Source organism: Mobula birostris, chromosome 2, assembly GCF_030028105.1.
Source record: "Mobula birostris isolate sMobBir1 chromosome 2, sMobBir1.hap1, whole genome shotgun sequence".
Taxonomy (NCBI): Eukaryota; Metazoa; Chordata; class Chondrichthyes; order Myliobatiformes; family Myliobatidae; genus Mobula; species Mobula birostris.
Genome location: NC_092371.1, coordinates 182,225,318 through 182,240,191, shown reverse-complemented (window position 1 = coordinate 182,240,191; position 14,874 = coordinate 182,225,318). Strand labels below are relative to the sequence as shown.

The 14,874-nt window shown below is 43.6% G+C and overlaps 1 pseudogene; it reads right to left on the bottom strand.

Moving 5' to 3' along the window:
• Positions 1-188: 188 nt before the first annotated feature.
• Positions 189-730, bottom strand: LOC140209827 (cofilin-2 pseudogene; annotated as a pseudogene).
• Between the last annotated feature and the right edge of the window lie 14,144 nt (positions 731-14,874).

Below are 14,874 nucleotides of genomic sequence, written 5' to 3'. Positions count from 1 at the left end.
GCCTGGATACGCTAAGGAATTTGGCAGCAAATTTCCACCCACAGAAGGTCCCACTGCAATGGTACAGGTGTCCTTTAAATAACTGGTCCCAATCACAAATAGGAGGGTTAAGCAAGCAGATAAGAAGTGAAAGACATATATACAAACTGAAGGTATTTAGTAGGCCCCAAACAAAACAGGACAAGACTCTAATGACATTTAACACTTTGCTGTATGGTCATTACAACTTTATGAGATGCCACAGACATCACACTAGGCCCCATGTGTTAACATCTATAATCTCGTCCATGTCTCCAAACTGCCAATCATGTTTAATGCCCACAAACTACTTCAGTGCATCTTTACTCCTAGCATACAGCATCTTATCCTTGACGGGAGCATTCTCTGGATTCCAATGAATTAAGACCAGCTTCTCCTCCTTGGACTCGTTTGTCTCGAAGGACACATCAAAGAGAGCATAACAGCAGCACTCCTTGGGAAGCATACTTATAAATTTGTGGAACGGGTCTTTTACTGAGCCTTCCACAATATCACCTACAAGAATCTCATTCTGTTCACCTCGAACTACTAACTCCTCTGAATCATTCAACTTTAACAGGACCATCTTCTTCCGCTTCATGCTCTCCTCTTTGGAGCACACCTTACGCACCTTCATGTGGTTGAAGCAGGTAACAACAGAGTCGCAGATTTTTACACCAGGAGCCATGTTGTCGATTTCTCTGTGGGCGGGTGGGCTTGGGAAGATAAAGGGGAGAGAGAGAAAGAAAAAAGAAGAAGAATCCCTTCCGCCTGTAGATAAAGCCGCCCGCTGTGGCCTGCAGCTCCGCTCAGCAAGAGTCCTTCCCACGACAGGAAACTGCGTGCTGTTCTCGCACTGAGAAGACCGAGCGACAGTCAGTCCCCACCCTTTTTTTTACTTATTTATTCATCATCATTTGGTTTATTCTTTTTTACATTCTTACATTGGTTGTTTGTCTTTGTGCGTGGTCTTTCATTCATTCTATTGCACTTCGGAACATTTACTATGAATGCCTGCAAGAAAATGAATCTCCCTTGATATACATCTACTTGGAAGACCCAAGACCCTGAAGTGATGATGCTTATTATCAGAAGTACAGTCAGTTCTACACAGCACCGACTGAGCCGAAGGAATTGTGATGAGAGGTTCTAATGTCCTCTCCTCCATGGTCATTTCAACAGCTTTAGTTTCTTTAGCAGCTTCTGGACCTGTTCCTTTGGGTAGGGTTTCAGAGCCAGACAAGTGGCAGTGTTCTCTGGCTGTTCAATCCACAGTTTATGAACAACTGCAGTCTCCATCAGCATTTGGGAGAGTCTGGCGAGAGTCTCCTCATCAGGGGTCTCCAGGACCACGGTAGCCATGCTGTCTCCCACTCATCCTCATTCTTCATCTGAAGTTGCTGGTTTTGAGACCGTAAAACTGGGATTAGTTAGATTTAGTTTTCTTTTGTGTTTAGTCTGAGGGTGGCGATATATATATTGTTTTTTTCCAGTTTTTGTCTTGTTTTGAGGTAAATAAAAGCATCTATTTTTGTGACTCAAGCCATCTGGTTATTTTTCTTAAACAATTGACCCACCGTTTTTTGTGACAGGCTGCTTTGGTCAGGTGAAAAATTGATTGTATGATTGGAAAGAAAACATCTTAGGCTAGCTATAGCAGATAGAAAAAGGCTGTGTGAATAAGACTATATCTATATTTTGGCTTTAACATAGAAAAATGTCCTAAGATGATATCGGAGCCTTAGCAAACAAAACTTTGAACCATGGCATACAGGACGGAGGAACTCAGCAGATCAGGCAGCATCTATGGAGGGGAATAAACAGTCAACGTTTCAGGCCAAGACACTTCATCAGGACTGGAAAGGAAAGGAGAAGACATCAGAATAAAAAGGTGTGGGGAGGGGAAGAAGGATAGTTTGTGGTTCTAGATAGGTGCTAGGTGAAGCTCCCTTTAAATGTAAATGTGCTTTGTTGTTCAATTTTGCCTTACCTCCCCTCTGGTTTCCATCATCAATGCAGGTATTGAAGTATTACAGCCAACTACAGGTCGCTAGGCAGAGGTACTGAAGAGAGAATGGCTATTCTGTTCTTGGGGATAGACATTTTGTTCACACATCAGCTTGTCTTGAATCTCCAGAAGCTGTCCAAGCATTCTACCTCTTGCTATTGCTTTACCTTCTGCAAGAAAACAGCGGCCATCGTCAATAACCCCTACCATCTAGGCCATGCTCTCTTCTCGCTGCCGCCAAAAGTCAGAAGGTAGAGGAGCCTTGGGTCTCACACCACCAGGTTCAGCAAAAGTTTTTACCCCTCAACCATCAGGCTCCACTGCAAGCAAATAATAAATTTGCCAGATACTTGCCTAGCATCGGTCATGGCTAAAGGGCGAAAGGTGAAAAGATTAAGGGAACATGAGGGGAAATGTCTTCACTCAGAGGGCCATGACAGTGTAGAACGAGCTGCCAGCACAAGTGCAGGATGAAATTTCAATTTCAATGTTTAAGCAAAGCTTGGCCAGGTACATGGATGGTAGGGACATGGAGGGCTATGAACCTGGTGCAGGTCGCTGGGACTAGGCAGTTTCAATGGTTTGGCACAGACTGGATGGGCCAAAGGGCCTGTTTCTGTGCTGTACTTTTCTATGACTGTATGGCTCTATGACTGTTGTGGGACATATGACTAAAGCATGATTAAAAGGATAAGACTTTAAGGAATATCTTAAAGAGGGAGAAGGATTGAGAATTGGAGAGATTTGTTTAGAATAGCTCAGATATTTTGGAGTTTTAATAGGCTGGAGGGGACTACAGAGAAAGGAAGGTGAGAGAATATGGAGATATAAAAAGCAAAAGTAAGAATTATTATTGTATTAGTTAACTTTGATCTACTATTGAAAGGATCAAAATTTACAAGTGTTTCTGCAAGAGCAACCAGCCAGGATTGTGTTTATTAGTAGTAACAAAAGCATTGCTGATAGTTTCAGCTTGAAGCTGGTGAAGAATTATCAATTCTTAAACAATCTTAGTCTCATTTTACCGTCAACTGTGGCATCATGTTTGTGAATTGTTTAAGATAATAGCTGGGGAATTAAATTTGTTGCGACTACTTTTAACACTCAAGTTCTCTATACATCTGAAGTCACAGAACACCATATACTCTTTTTAACTGACTGTCGCCTTAACTTTGGTTAAATTTCCTTGTCTTGCTCTTGCAGACTTACTAGGTAGCAGCTTGACTATTTTTGTAGCATGCCCTGATCTAGGAATTGCGAATAAAGGAGCAGAGTACATCTGTTACAGAGTAATATATAATCATTCACAGGAACTTTGGGATATTTTTCCTCACCATTCAATACATGTTATTGCAAAATTGAACAAGGGAAGCACAGTGGTTTTCAAAGTAATAATGAACACAAGAAATTCTGCAGATGCTGGAAATCCGAAGCAACACACACAAAATGCTGGAGGAACTCAGCAATTCAGGCAGCATCCAAGGAAATGAACAAATAGTCAATGTTTCAGGTGAGACCCTTTTTTCAGAATTTGAAAGGAAGTGGGAAGATGCCAGAATAAAACAAATAGGTGGAGGGGAAGGAGGATAGCTAGAAGGAGATAGGTGTAACCATGTGGGTAGGAAAGGTAAAGTGCTGGACAGAAAGGAATCTGATAGGAAAGGAGAGTAGACCATAGGAGAACAAGAAGGAGGACACTCAAAGTTGCTGCACCGGTTGACTGTGTGGTTAAGAAGGCATACGGTGTATTGGCCTTCATCAACCGTGGGATTGGGTTCAAAAGCCGAACAGTAATGTTACAGCTGTATAGGACCCTGGTCAGACCCCTCCTGGAGTACTGTGCTCAGTTCTGGTCACCTTTCTACAGGAAAGCTGTGGAAACTATAGGAAGGGTGCAGAGGAGATTTACAAGGATGTTGCCTGGATTGGGGATCATGCCTTATGAGAATAGGTTGAGTGAACTTGGCCTTTTCTCCTTGGAACAACGGAGGATGAGAGGTGACCCGATAGAGGTATATAAGATGATGAGAGGCATTGATCGTGTGGATAGTCAGAGACTTTTTCCCAGGGCTGAAATGGCTAACACGAGAGGACACAGTTTTAAGGTGCTTGGAAGTAGGTACAGAGGAGATGTGAGGGATAATTTTTTACGCAGAGAGTGCTGAGTGCGTGGATTGGTCTGCAGGCGATGGTGGTGGAGGCGGATACAATAGGGTCTTTTAAGAGACTCCTGTTTAGGTACATGGAGCTCAGAAAAATAGAGGGCTATGGGTACCCTTGGGTAATTTCTAAAGTAAGTACATATTCGGCATAGCAATGTGGGCCGAAGGGCCTATATTGTGCTATAGGTTTTCTATGTTTCTACCATAGAGAGGTAATATGCAAGTGATAAGTGGTAAGATGGCAGAGTGGGGAATAGAAGAAGAGGGGAGCCGGAGGGAATGTTTTTTTACCGGAAGGATAAACTGATATTCCTGTTGGAGGTTGGAAGCTAGCCAGAGAGAATATAAGGTGTTGCTCCTCCATCCTGAGGGTTGCCAAGAAGAGGCCATGGACTGACATTTCAGAATGGGAATGGGAATCATAATTAAAATGTTTGGCCACTGGGATGTTCCACTTTCGGCAAATAGAATGGAGGTAATAAACAAAGCGGTACTCCGATTTACGACAGATCTCACCAATGTAGAGGAGACCGTATCGGGAGTACTAGACACAAGAGTAAATCAATGAGTAGGGAATCTGTCACTGGAAAATAATAGGTGTTTGATGAATCCCAGACAGAAAGTTTCAGTGTAATTTTTGAGTGAGTAAGAGTTAATGGCCAGATTAAGTAAATTCATGTTAGTCATGTTGATATACCATGAGGAGAATGAGGTGGATGTTTTAGTTGGCATTCTTGAGGCTTGTGTTTAATGCCACAAAACAATGGTACAAACACCATCTTCAACTGATGCCTGCATATTGTATTTTTCAGTGCTCTCCATCGTCAGGTGTGAACAGATCTGTTAATGCCATCCATGATCTTGTGAAATGCTTTGAGTGGCTTATGGTCTTATGGCCACTATGGAAGCTTAGTCTCAGCTGGATCAGATGCCTGTGAGTAACTGCAATTATTGGAATTGCTGAACATATACCCAATATTCAAGTGTATATTCCTGCCAAGCATTCAATGACTAAAAATGTAACAGCACAGGAAGATGTTTCAATTCCCTTATTTTATGCACTGAGACCCCTCACCAAATTAGTTTTTTTTCTGCTACAAAGTGAAGTATTACTAAATAAGGCACATTCATATTGGATTTGTAATTTATGCAGAGAATGTGAAAATCACCTGAAGCACAACATACAGTATGCCTGAACGCAGCAGCAGAAAAAGTAGTGGAATATTATGGCTTGGCTCAGATGTTGGACTCAGGTTCAGATGAAGGACATTAGTAAAGCATGCTTCAGTGTCTCCAGGGTTTTGGGAGAATGAAGATGCAGTGTATTGGTCACTGGCTTTTGCTCCCTATGCTCTTGTCTGCAAATGATAGTTGAGGTTGAAGCTGCAATCAGGATTATAGGCTTCCAGCTGACTCACATTTGTTTTGAAAATGTCTGTGCTTCATTTAGTGAGTGCTTGTCCAGTTAAGTTCACCATGCTTGATGGGTGGAATTTCACTGCAGCTCAGGCAACTTCTAATTTGTCAGGTCAGATGGAAGAATTAGTCCTACAGACACAGTGTGCCTGAATACCTAAACTTAGTCACACAGCTCCTCTTCTATTTCTATTTCAGAGAGCATCAAGGACAAATTTTCCTCAAAGTGCACCACTGTCTTGAAAATAATGGCTTGGATGAAGGATGTAGGTTTGGGAATAGTGGCATAAATTTAAAGCCGAAACCCATAGTCACCACAATTCCCATCATCATATTTCTTGGATATTGTACTTCATGAGCTTCACTGTATTAGGGGTTGTGACATAGAGCAAAAAACATTACACCAAGCAAAGATGTCTAGGTTAGAGATGCAAGGCACTTCAGATGGTGGAATTTGGAGCAAAGAAAAGCTGCTGTTGGGAGAAGGAGTTATCAACATTTCAGGTCAAGATGCTTCCCTGGAACAGGATCTTTAATTTCTCCTCCCTTAATTTGAATCAATTTCCATTGTGCTTCTAAGAACACTGAACACTGTTGGACATATCACATAGAACTCTAGGGCACCCCACTCCACAAACCCAATTCCAAATCCCTAACGATGATCAGGAGTCTAAAACCAGGGGTCATTATCTCAGAATAGAGGGTAGGTTCATTAGAATTACGATGAGGTAAATTTTTTTCGCAAAAAATGTGATGAGTCTTTGGAATCTTTGTAATACCCCACATTTTAGTTCATAAAAAATCAACATTTATAGCCGGATATTAAAGGGAGCAAGGGTCAGTGCTGGAAAATGTGTGAGACAGCACTTCTGCTGTGACCCTAGTGAATGGTGGAATTATCTCAAGGGTCTAAATGCCTCACTGCTCTTTGTAATCCTTGCATTCTTAATATGATCTTTAACTTGTACAGTATCCAGTCAAAGGATGACACAAGTTAAAGATTATATTAAGTGAGCTATTGGAATGATCAAAACACATTTTGCACAATCCTTCATTCTTAATTTAGGAAAAGCTGTGGGGATGTGAATTTAGGCAGGAGAATAATGGTGCTATCTAATTTTGTTCTGTGCATTTAAGATATTTATACCTTGTTTTCTATGCAAAGCCTACTGAAAGCTTTCGCTTGGCTGCTAATCTCTACCTGTCTTTTGTTGCTTCTGTTTATGAAGGAAATGATGGATACTCTGTTGTAAATTGCTTTCCTCTTGATTCGACAGACACTAGAATTTACTGATCCTACAAAGATTAACCAAAAGTAAGGTCAGTTGTGAATTCAACAACTTTATATATGCATTGAACTGGAAAGCTCTGGTTTTGCTTCATGGAGCTGAGAAGATTAAAAGTGGTCTGACAGAAATTTTCATGGTACTGAACTGTTATAATAATATCTCAAAAACAGTTGGAAAACACAGCAAATATTTATAAAGGACTAGAAGAATCTTTACACAGAGGTTATTTAAACTATAAATTATCTGCTAGGAGATATGACTGAAGCACCACCTTTTCTAATGGAATGAAATATGCAATTGAAATTGATGAGTTCCCAAGGTTGAGTAGAAAGAAAAGGATCTTTGAAATGAAGACCTTGACAGCTGTAATGTTCAGAGAATGTGATGTAACATCCTCTGATTACCTTCCATAATCTCTATAAAAAGCATTAGCAGGCAGCAGTAGAACTATTATAAATGCAAACAGAAAACATCAGCTCAGCAAGTCACACACCTATGGAGAGAAAAACAGGTTGTTTTAGAAATCTCTATTGTTAACATTGTGTGTCTCTCCAGAGATGCTGCTTAATATTTGCCAAGTCTTTCCGGCATTCAGAATCCCAGATCACAAAGCCGAGAAAAAAAAATGTTTTCTGTTTATTGACTATGCATTGGCAATTAATTGAGTGTCTACACTAATCCTGTTTTTTTACTTCTCCAGATTCCTAGATTTTGATTTAGGCTTTCAGCATCCACAGCTTTTTGACTTTGAAACAATCATATTCTAGTTCACAAGGATTCCCAATGTGGGGACAACAGACCCCTTAGTTAACGGTAAGGGTCCATGACATAAAAAAAAAGTTTGGGAACACCTGTTCTAGGACATCAAGAGAACTATGTCCACCACACTTCATACTCTTGGAATAAAAGTACAATGAAATATGGAGTATTGCTTTAAAATGCTATTGTTTTTATGCAAACGCTTTTCTGTTCAAGCTGTGATTAGAAATCAAAGTAAAAAAGAAATGGCACTCTAAAGCATCACATTCGATGTTTTAGGTTTATTGTTAAATGTTGAAAAAGCCATTTGTGCCTTCAATAGAAACATTGCCAGTGGCAGTCCCTGTTATATACTATTCTGCAAAACTGGCATGAATTTCTATCCGAAAGACATCAGCTACTTTCCTTCATGCTTTCTTCCTTTTAATAGAGTTTTGTGATGGAATGATAGGAACTGTATCTGGACAGCTGCAAAAAGAAGATCTAGCCATATTACATTGCTACAACCACACACTTAGTGACACTGCTGGAATACCCACAAATCTCTGGAAGGATGAGATTGATAATATTTGGGCACCAGAGATAAATTCTGAATAATGCACAGCTGTCTTAAATTGGCACTTTACAATAAAACTGATGAAGTCAACTATATAAGATTGCCAGGTTCTGATTAAAGTTAAGCCCTGGGATTCTGGCTGCACAGTCTTGCATAGTTTACCCTAATAAATCTTCAGTAGCAGTACCTACAATCATTGCAAAACCACACTTGAGGATCATTCTTTTGCAATGTCATTGTTGGTGTGATGCTCCAGTTCATTAACATAAGGTTCAACAGAGCATTGGTTATGGTACACAACACATTTTCAATCAGCCAGGCACTTCAATGATAAGTAGAAACTTCGGCTAGAGAAGGAAAAGCAGGTGGTTATGTTACCCTGCACTTATCTAAAAATTACATGTTTGTTTGGCTGCTTATAATAATTCATCTCCTACCTTAATCCTTTGTGAATGTGGAATTTTTAACTTGTTTTCTGTAGTTTTGTTTTCACAAGACAAAATATAAATTATAATCCATGGTTTTAACCATCTGTTTTCTGGGTAGAATTCAGCAATCAGATTGGATTGTCAGACTGGCTAGAGTCTGCACCATTGTTAGATGATACAGATGGCATCAAGTTCAAGGTTGTGTTGGAACAGAAGTCATCCACACCCAAGAGCCTATAAATTTTTCATGGGTAGATTTTTTTATTGTTTAGGCAAGTTCCATTCCTTTGGACTGATTGCGAAACCTGAATTCTTAACAATTTAGAGTCAACTGCTGGAACTAGATTGTAAGACTATGAGATAAGGAGCAGAATTAGGCCATTTGGCCCATTGAGGCTGCTCCGCCATTTCATCATGGCTGATCCAATTTTCCTCTCAGCCTAATCTCATGCCTTCTCCCTATATCTCTTCATGCCATGACCAGTCAGGAATCTATCAACTTCTGACTTAAATATACATAAAGACTTGGCCTCCACAGCTACCTGTGCAAAGAATTCCACAGATTCACCACTCTGGCTAAAGAAATTCCTCCTCATCTCCATTCTAAAAGAACGCTCCTCTATTCTGAGGTGTGTCCTTTGGTTTTAGGCTCTCCCACCATAGGAAGGTTCCAAGGTTGTTAAGCTGAGGAGTGGCAGTGGGAACAAGCTCCCACTACCTAAAAGTGCTCCTCACGGCATGCACCTCAAATAGCCTCGGACAACTAAGTCCAACTCCTGGCCTTCTCATGTGGCTTAGCCTCTAAGCCTGGCGGAACTGTTTCTACTAACAGGAGAAGAGGGGAAGGCGGGCCCTGGCACCTTATAACCAGTGCTTCGGGTAGATGGAGCTCGTCAGCCTGGGAAGGCAGTCCATCTAAGGGAGGGAAACTCTGATTTCAAATCTCCACTGCCTTGCGGCAATACCCACTGATGGGAAAGGCTTCGGAAGTAAACCCTGAGGACAAATCCGGAGCTGCAGTCCCTAAGGCAGTCCGACATTGCTTTCAACCTCATTCTGGCAACTCCTGCGATGACACCGGTGTCAAGCTGTATCGGCCCTTGCCCTTCCCTTGGACAACATCAGTGTCGTGGAGAGGGAAGACTTGCTGCATGGGCAACTGCCGGTCTTCCATACAACCTTGCCCACGCCTGCGCCCTGGAGAGGACACTCCAGCGTCGTCTCACTGCGACAGCACAACACGGAAATCAGCAGTCTACTGGTTATAAGTCTGCACTCAGGGTTGCTTTCAACGGAGGGAGAGACCATTGTGTCTCACTGGACAGCTACCGCTCGCCGCAAGCTGGGCAGCCCCCGGTCAATTAGGTGCTGTCCTGCTGCAGTCAGCCCACTCCACTGGGTGCGTGGAGCTTAGGGATACAAGTAGCCTGAACTGCGGACTGTAAACACTGCACCAAGCACAACTAGAAGACATAGAAAGAAGCCTGCACTCAGACTAGGATGCTGGAATATACAGACCATGGCAACTGGTATATCAGATGACCTTCGGGAGATCAGCGACACATGCAAGACAGCAGTGATTAACAGTGAACTGTCGAGACTCCAAGTGGACATCGCAACGCTCCAAGAGACACGTCTCACAGAATCGGGAACCCTACGTGAAAGAGATTATACCTTCTTCTGGCAGGGGAAGGGCTCAGACGAGACTAGAGAGCATGGTGTCAGCTTTGCCGTGAAGAACTCGCTGCTGAAGATGGTAGAGCCTAACGAGAAAGGGACAGAGCGGATTTTCTCACTTTGACTCCACACATCCGACGGGCCTGCCAACCTTGTCAGCATCTATGCCCCAACCCTCTACTCTACACAAGACACAAAGGATAAGTTCTACAACCAGCTCTCAATGTTGATACAGGAGATCCCAAGTCAGAATGTCAACGGGTGATGACTGCTCGAGCTTTGCATGCTCCACGAATTGTGTGTCAGCAACACCTACTTCCAGACCAAAGCTCAGCACAAAGTGTCTTGGCTGCATCCCCGCTCCAAACACTGGCACCAGTTAGACCTGATAATCACAAGACGCCGTCACCTGAGAAACGTGCTCATGACTCGCTCCTTTCAGAGTGCCGACTGTGACATGGATCACTCTCTGGTTTGCTGCAAGATCAGGCTTCAGCCGAAGAAGATGCACCGCGCCAAGCCTCCAGGCAAGCAGCGCATCGATGCCAGTAAGACACAACACCCAGACAAAGCTGAAGAGTTCACCAAGTCACTGGAGGATGCTCTCCTTGCAGACCCACCAGAAGGAGATGCTCAGCAGAGGTGGGATACTCTCAGGGACACTATCCACAGCTCTGCACTCAAGACCTTTGGGAAGAAACGGGACAAGACACAGGACTGGTTTGACGCTCACCCCTGTCATTGAGGTGAAGCGTGTTGCACTACTAGATCACAAACGCCACCCCACCCAGGCAACACTGCAAGCACTAAGGACAGCAAGAAGCAAGGCCCAGGAAACAGCCAGACGCGAAAGCTTTCAGTCTTCATTTGACACAGGCAACATCCGTGGAGTGCACAAGGGGATCAAGAAAGCCATCGGGTCAACCCAGAGCAAGACAGCACCATTGAAAACCATAACAGGCGAGACCATCAATGACAAAGGCAAGCAGGTAGAGAGATGGGTGGAGCATTACTCTGAACTCTTCTCCAGAGAAAACAGCATCTCGGACAGCGCACTAGACGCAGTGGAATGCCTGCCTGTCATGGAGGAACTTGATGCATTGCCGACTGCCGAAGAGCTGAGTAAAGCCATCGACAGCTTCCTCACTGGGAAGGCACCAGGATTGGATGGCATTCCACCAGAGGCCATCAAATGCGCAAAGGGCATCCTGCTAAACCACCTGCACGAACTACTGTGCCAGTACTGGTCAGAGGGAGCAGTGCCGCAAGACATGAGAGACTGCAACATTGTTACCATATCCAAGAACAAAGGGAACAGAAGCGACTGTAACAGCTACAGGGGAATCTCCTTGCTGAGCATCATTGGGAAGGTCTCCACCCGAGTGGTCCTGAACAGGCTGCAGAAAATAGCCGAAGGGGTATATCCCGAGTCTCAGTGCGGTTTCAGGTCGGAACGCTCCACAATCGACATGATCTTCTCCCTTTGACAGCTACAAGAGAAATGCAGAGAGCAAAGACAACCACTCTACATCGCTTTCATTGACTTTACGAAGGCCTTCGACCTTGTGAGCAGAGACGGCCTGTTCAAAATCCTCGCCGGGATTGGTTCCCCGAGGCTCCTCAGGATAGTTCAGTCATTCCACACAGACATGAAGGGCGTCGTTCAGTTTGACGGCTCTTCTTCGGAGGCCTTCAACATCCGCAGCAGTGTGAAGCAGGGCTGTGTGCTTACCCCCACCCTGTTCTTCACAGTGATGCTGAAGCACGCCTTTGGAACATCAACTGATGGTGTCTACCTCCACACCAGATCGGATGGGAGGCTGTTCAGTCTGTCCCGGCTGAGGGCGAAAACCAAGGTTCGCTAAGTATTCGTCAGAGACATGTTGTTTGCAGATGACGCAGCTCTGGCAACACACTCTGAAGAGCAACTGCAACGCCTCATGGACAGCTTCTCAAGAGCCTGCCAGGACTTCAGCTTGACCTTCAGCCTGAAGAAAACCAACGTGTTGGGCCAAGGCGTTGAGCACCCCCCCTGCCATTACCATCAACAACTACGAGCTGGAGGTAGTTCACGAGTTTACACACCTTGGCTCCACCATTGCGGACAGCCTCTCCCTAGACCCCGAGATCAATAGACGGATCGGACGAGCAGCCTCAACATTCGCCAGGGTGACAAAAAGAGTCTGCAAGAACAGAAAGCTGACGATGCACACCAAAGTTTCAGTCTACAGGGCCTGCGTCCTCAGCACTCTGCTCTACGGCAGACAAGAGCAGCGTCTCAATGCCTTCCACCTTCGCAGCCTGAGACGCATCCTGGACTCACGTGGACTGAGTGAGTCACCAACAATGAGGTCCTGGCCTTCGCCCAGATACCCAGCTCCAACAACGCCGTCTCCACTGGCTGGGCCACGTACACCACATGTCAGACGGGAGGATCCTGAAAGACCTGTTGTACGGGGAACTGGCCTCCGGCAAGAGAGCACAAGGGCGGCCCCATCTTCGTTTCAAAGATGTTTGCAAGAGAGACATGAAGTCACTGAAAATGAACGTCGAGAGGTGGGAGGACATCGCAAGCGATCGCTCTCACTGGAGGCTGGAACTACGCAGAGGTCTAAAAAGAGGAGAAGAGAAGCTGAGGCTTGCTGCTGAAGAAAAGTGCACTCGTCGGAAAAACAGCACCAAGACAACACTGGAGGACAGTGCCTTCAAGTGCAGTCGCTGCAGCCGAGACTGTCAGTCCCGTGTGGGCCTCTACAGCCACAACAGACGCTGCTCTAGCACAGACTGAAGCAAGACTTTCCAGGCGCAGATCCATGGTCTCGCGAGACTAATGGATGCCACCATGCACCATAGGAAACATCTCTCCACGTCCACTTTATCAAGGCATTTCACCATTTGATAGGTTTCAGTTAGGTCAGCCCTCATTCTTCTGAATTGTGGTGAACATAGGCCCAGAGCCATCAGATGCTCTTCATATGGCAAGCTATTCAATCCTGGAATCATTTTCGCGAACATCTTTCTAAACCACTCTAGTTTCAGCACATTCTTTCTAAGATATAAAGGGCCCAAACCAGCTCACAATACTCTAAGTGAGGCCTCACCGGTGTTTTATAAAATTTCAACATTACATCCTTGCTTTTATATTCTAGTCCTCTTGAAATGAATGCAAACTTTGTATTTGCCTTCCTCAACACAGACTCAACCTGCAGATTAACCTTAAGGGAATCCTATACAAAGACTCCAAAGTCCCTTTGCACCTCAGTTCTGTGTATTTTCTTGCCATTTAGAAATAGTTAACCTTCTCATTTCCTCTAACAAAGTACATGACCATCCATTTCCCGACACTATATTTCACGGGACATTTCTTGGCCCATTCTCCTAATCTGTCCTAAGTCCTTCTGTTGCCTTTCTACTTCTTCAAAACTACCTGTCCCTCCGCCTGTCTTCATATTATCTGCAAACTTTGCAACAATATCATCCATATCGTTGATATATAATATAAAAATAATTGGTCCCAATAGAGATCCCTATGGAACACCACTAGCCACTGGCAGCCAGTTGGAAAAGGCTCTTTTATTCCCTCTCTTTGCTTCCTGCCAATCAGCCACTGCTTTATCCATGCTAGATTTTTTCCTGTCATACAAGGGGCTCTTAACTTATTAGCAGCCTCATGTGTGGCCCCTTGTCAAAGGCCTTCCAAAAATTGTGTAGTTAGAAGAAGGGAAATTCTCCTGATCATTTTCTCTCACCCAAAAACTTGAAGCCAAGTACCTCTTCAGTTTTTTCCCTTTGGGATCTTGCTGCATTTAAACTGGCTTCAATGTTTGCCTATACTAAAACAATGACTATACTTCAAACTGCTGGGTTCAAAGTTGTTTTTTGAGATTGATGGGCCAGAGCTCTGGTCATTAGCTTAACTGTAGTTACTATTATGATTTAATACAGGAGCTGACTGAATATTGATAGCTGTCATGTTTTTATATACCACCTCAGGAATACCACTCAGTATTCTATGCATTAGGGAAAAACAGTTCAAGTCTATTCAGTCTCTCCTTATAAATCAACCCCTCCAGTTTGATAACATCTTTGTGAATCATTGCCACACCTTTTCTAACTTAATGATATCATTCCTATAAGTTACCGGCCAGAACTGCACACAGTATTCCAAGTTTGGTCTCTCTAATGTCTTGCACGATTGTGACATGGCATCCGAATCAGAATCAGCTTTATTATTACTGACATTTGTCATGAAATGTGTTGTTATGTGGCAGCAGTACAGTGTATTACATAAAAAATATTGTGTTACAATAATAAATATTAAGAAATAAATAAATAGTGCAAAATGTGATGCAGTGTTCATGGGTTCATAGTCCATTCAGAAATCTGATGGCGGAGGGGAAGAAGCTGTTCCCAAAATGTTAAGTGTATGTCTTCAGGCTCCTCTACCTCTTCCCTGATGGGAGCAATACGAAAAGTGCATGTCCTGTATGGTGAGGGACCTCATTGATAGATGCCACCTTCCTGAGGCAACGTGTATTGAAGAAGTCTTTAATAGTGGGGA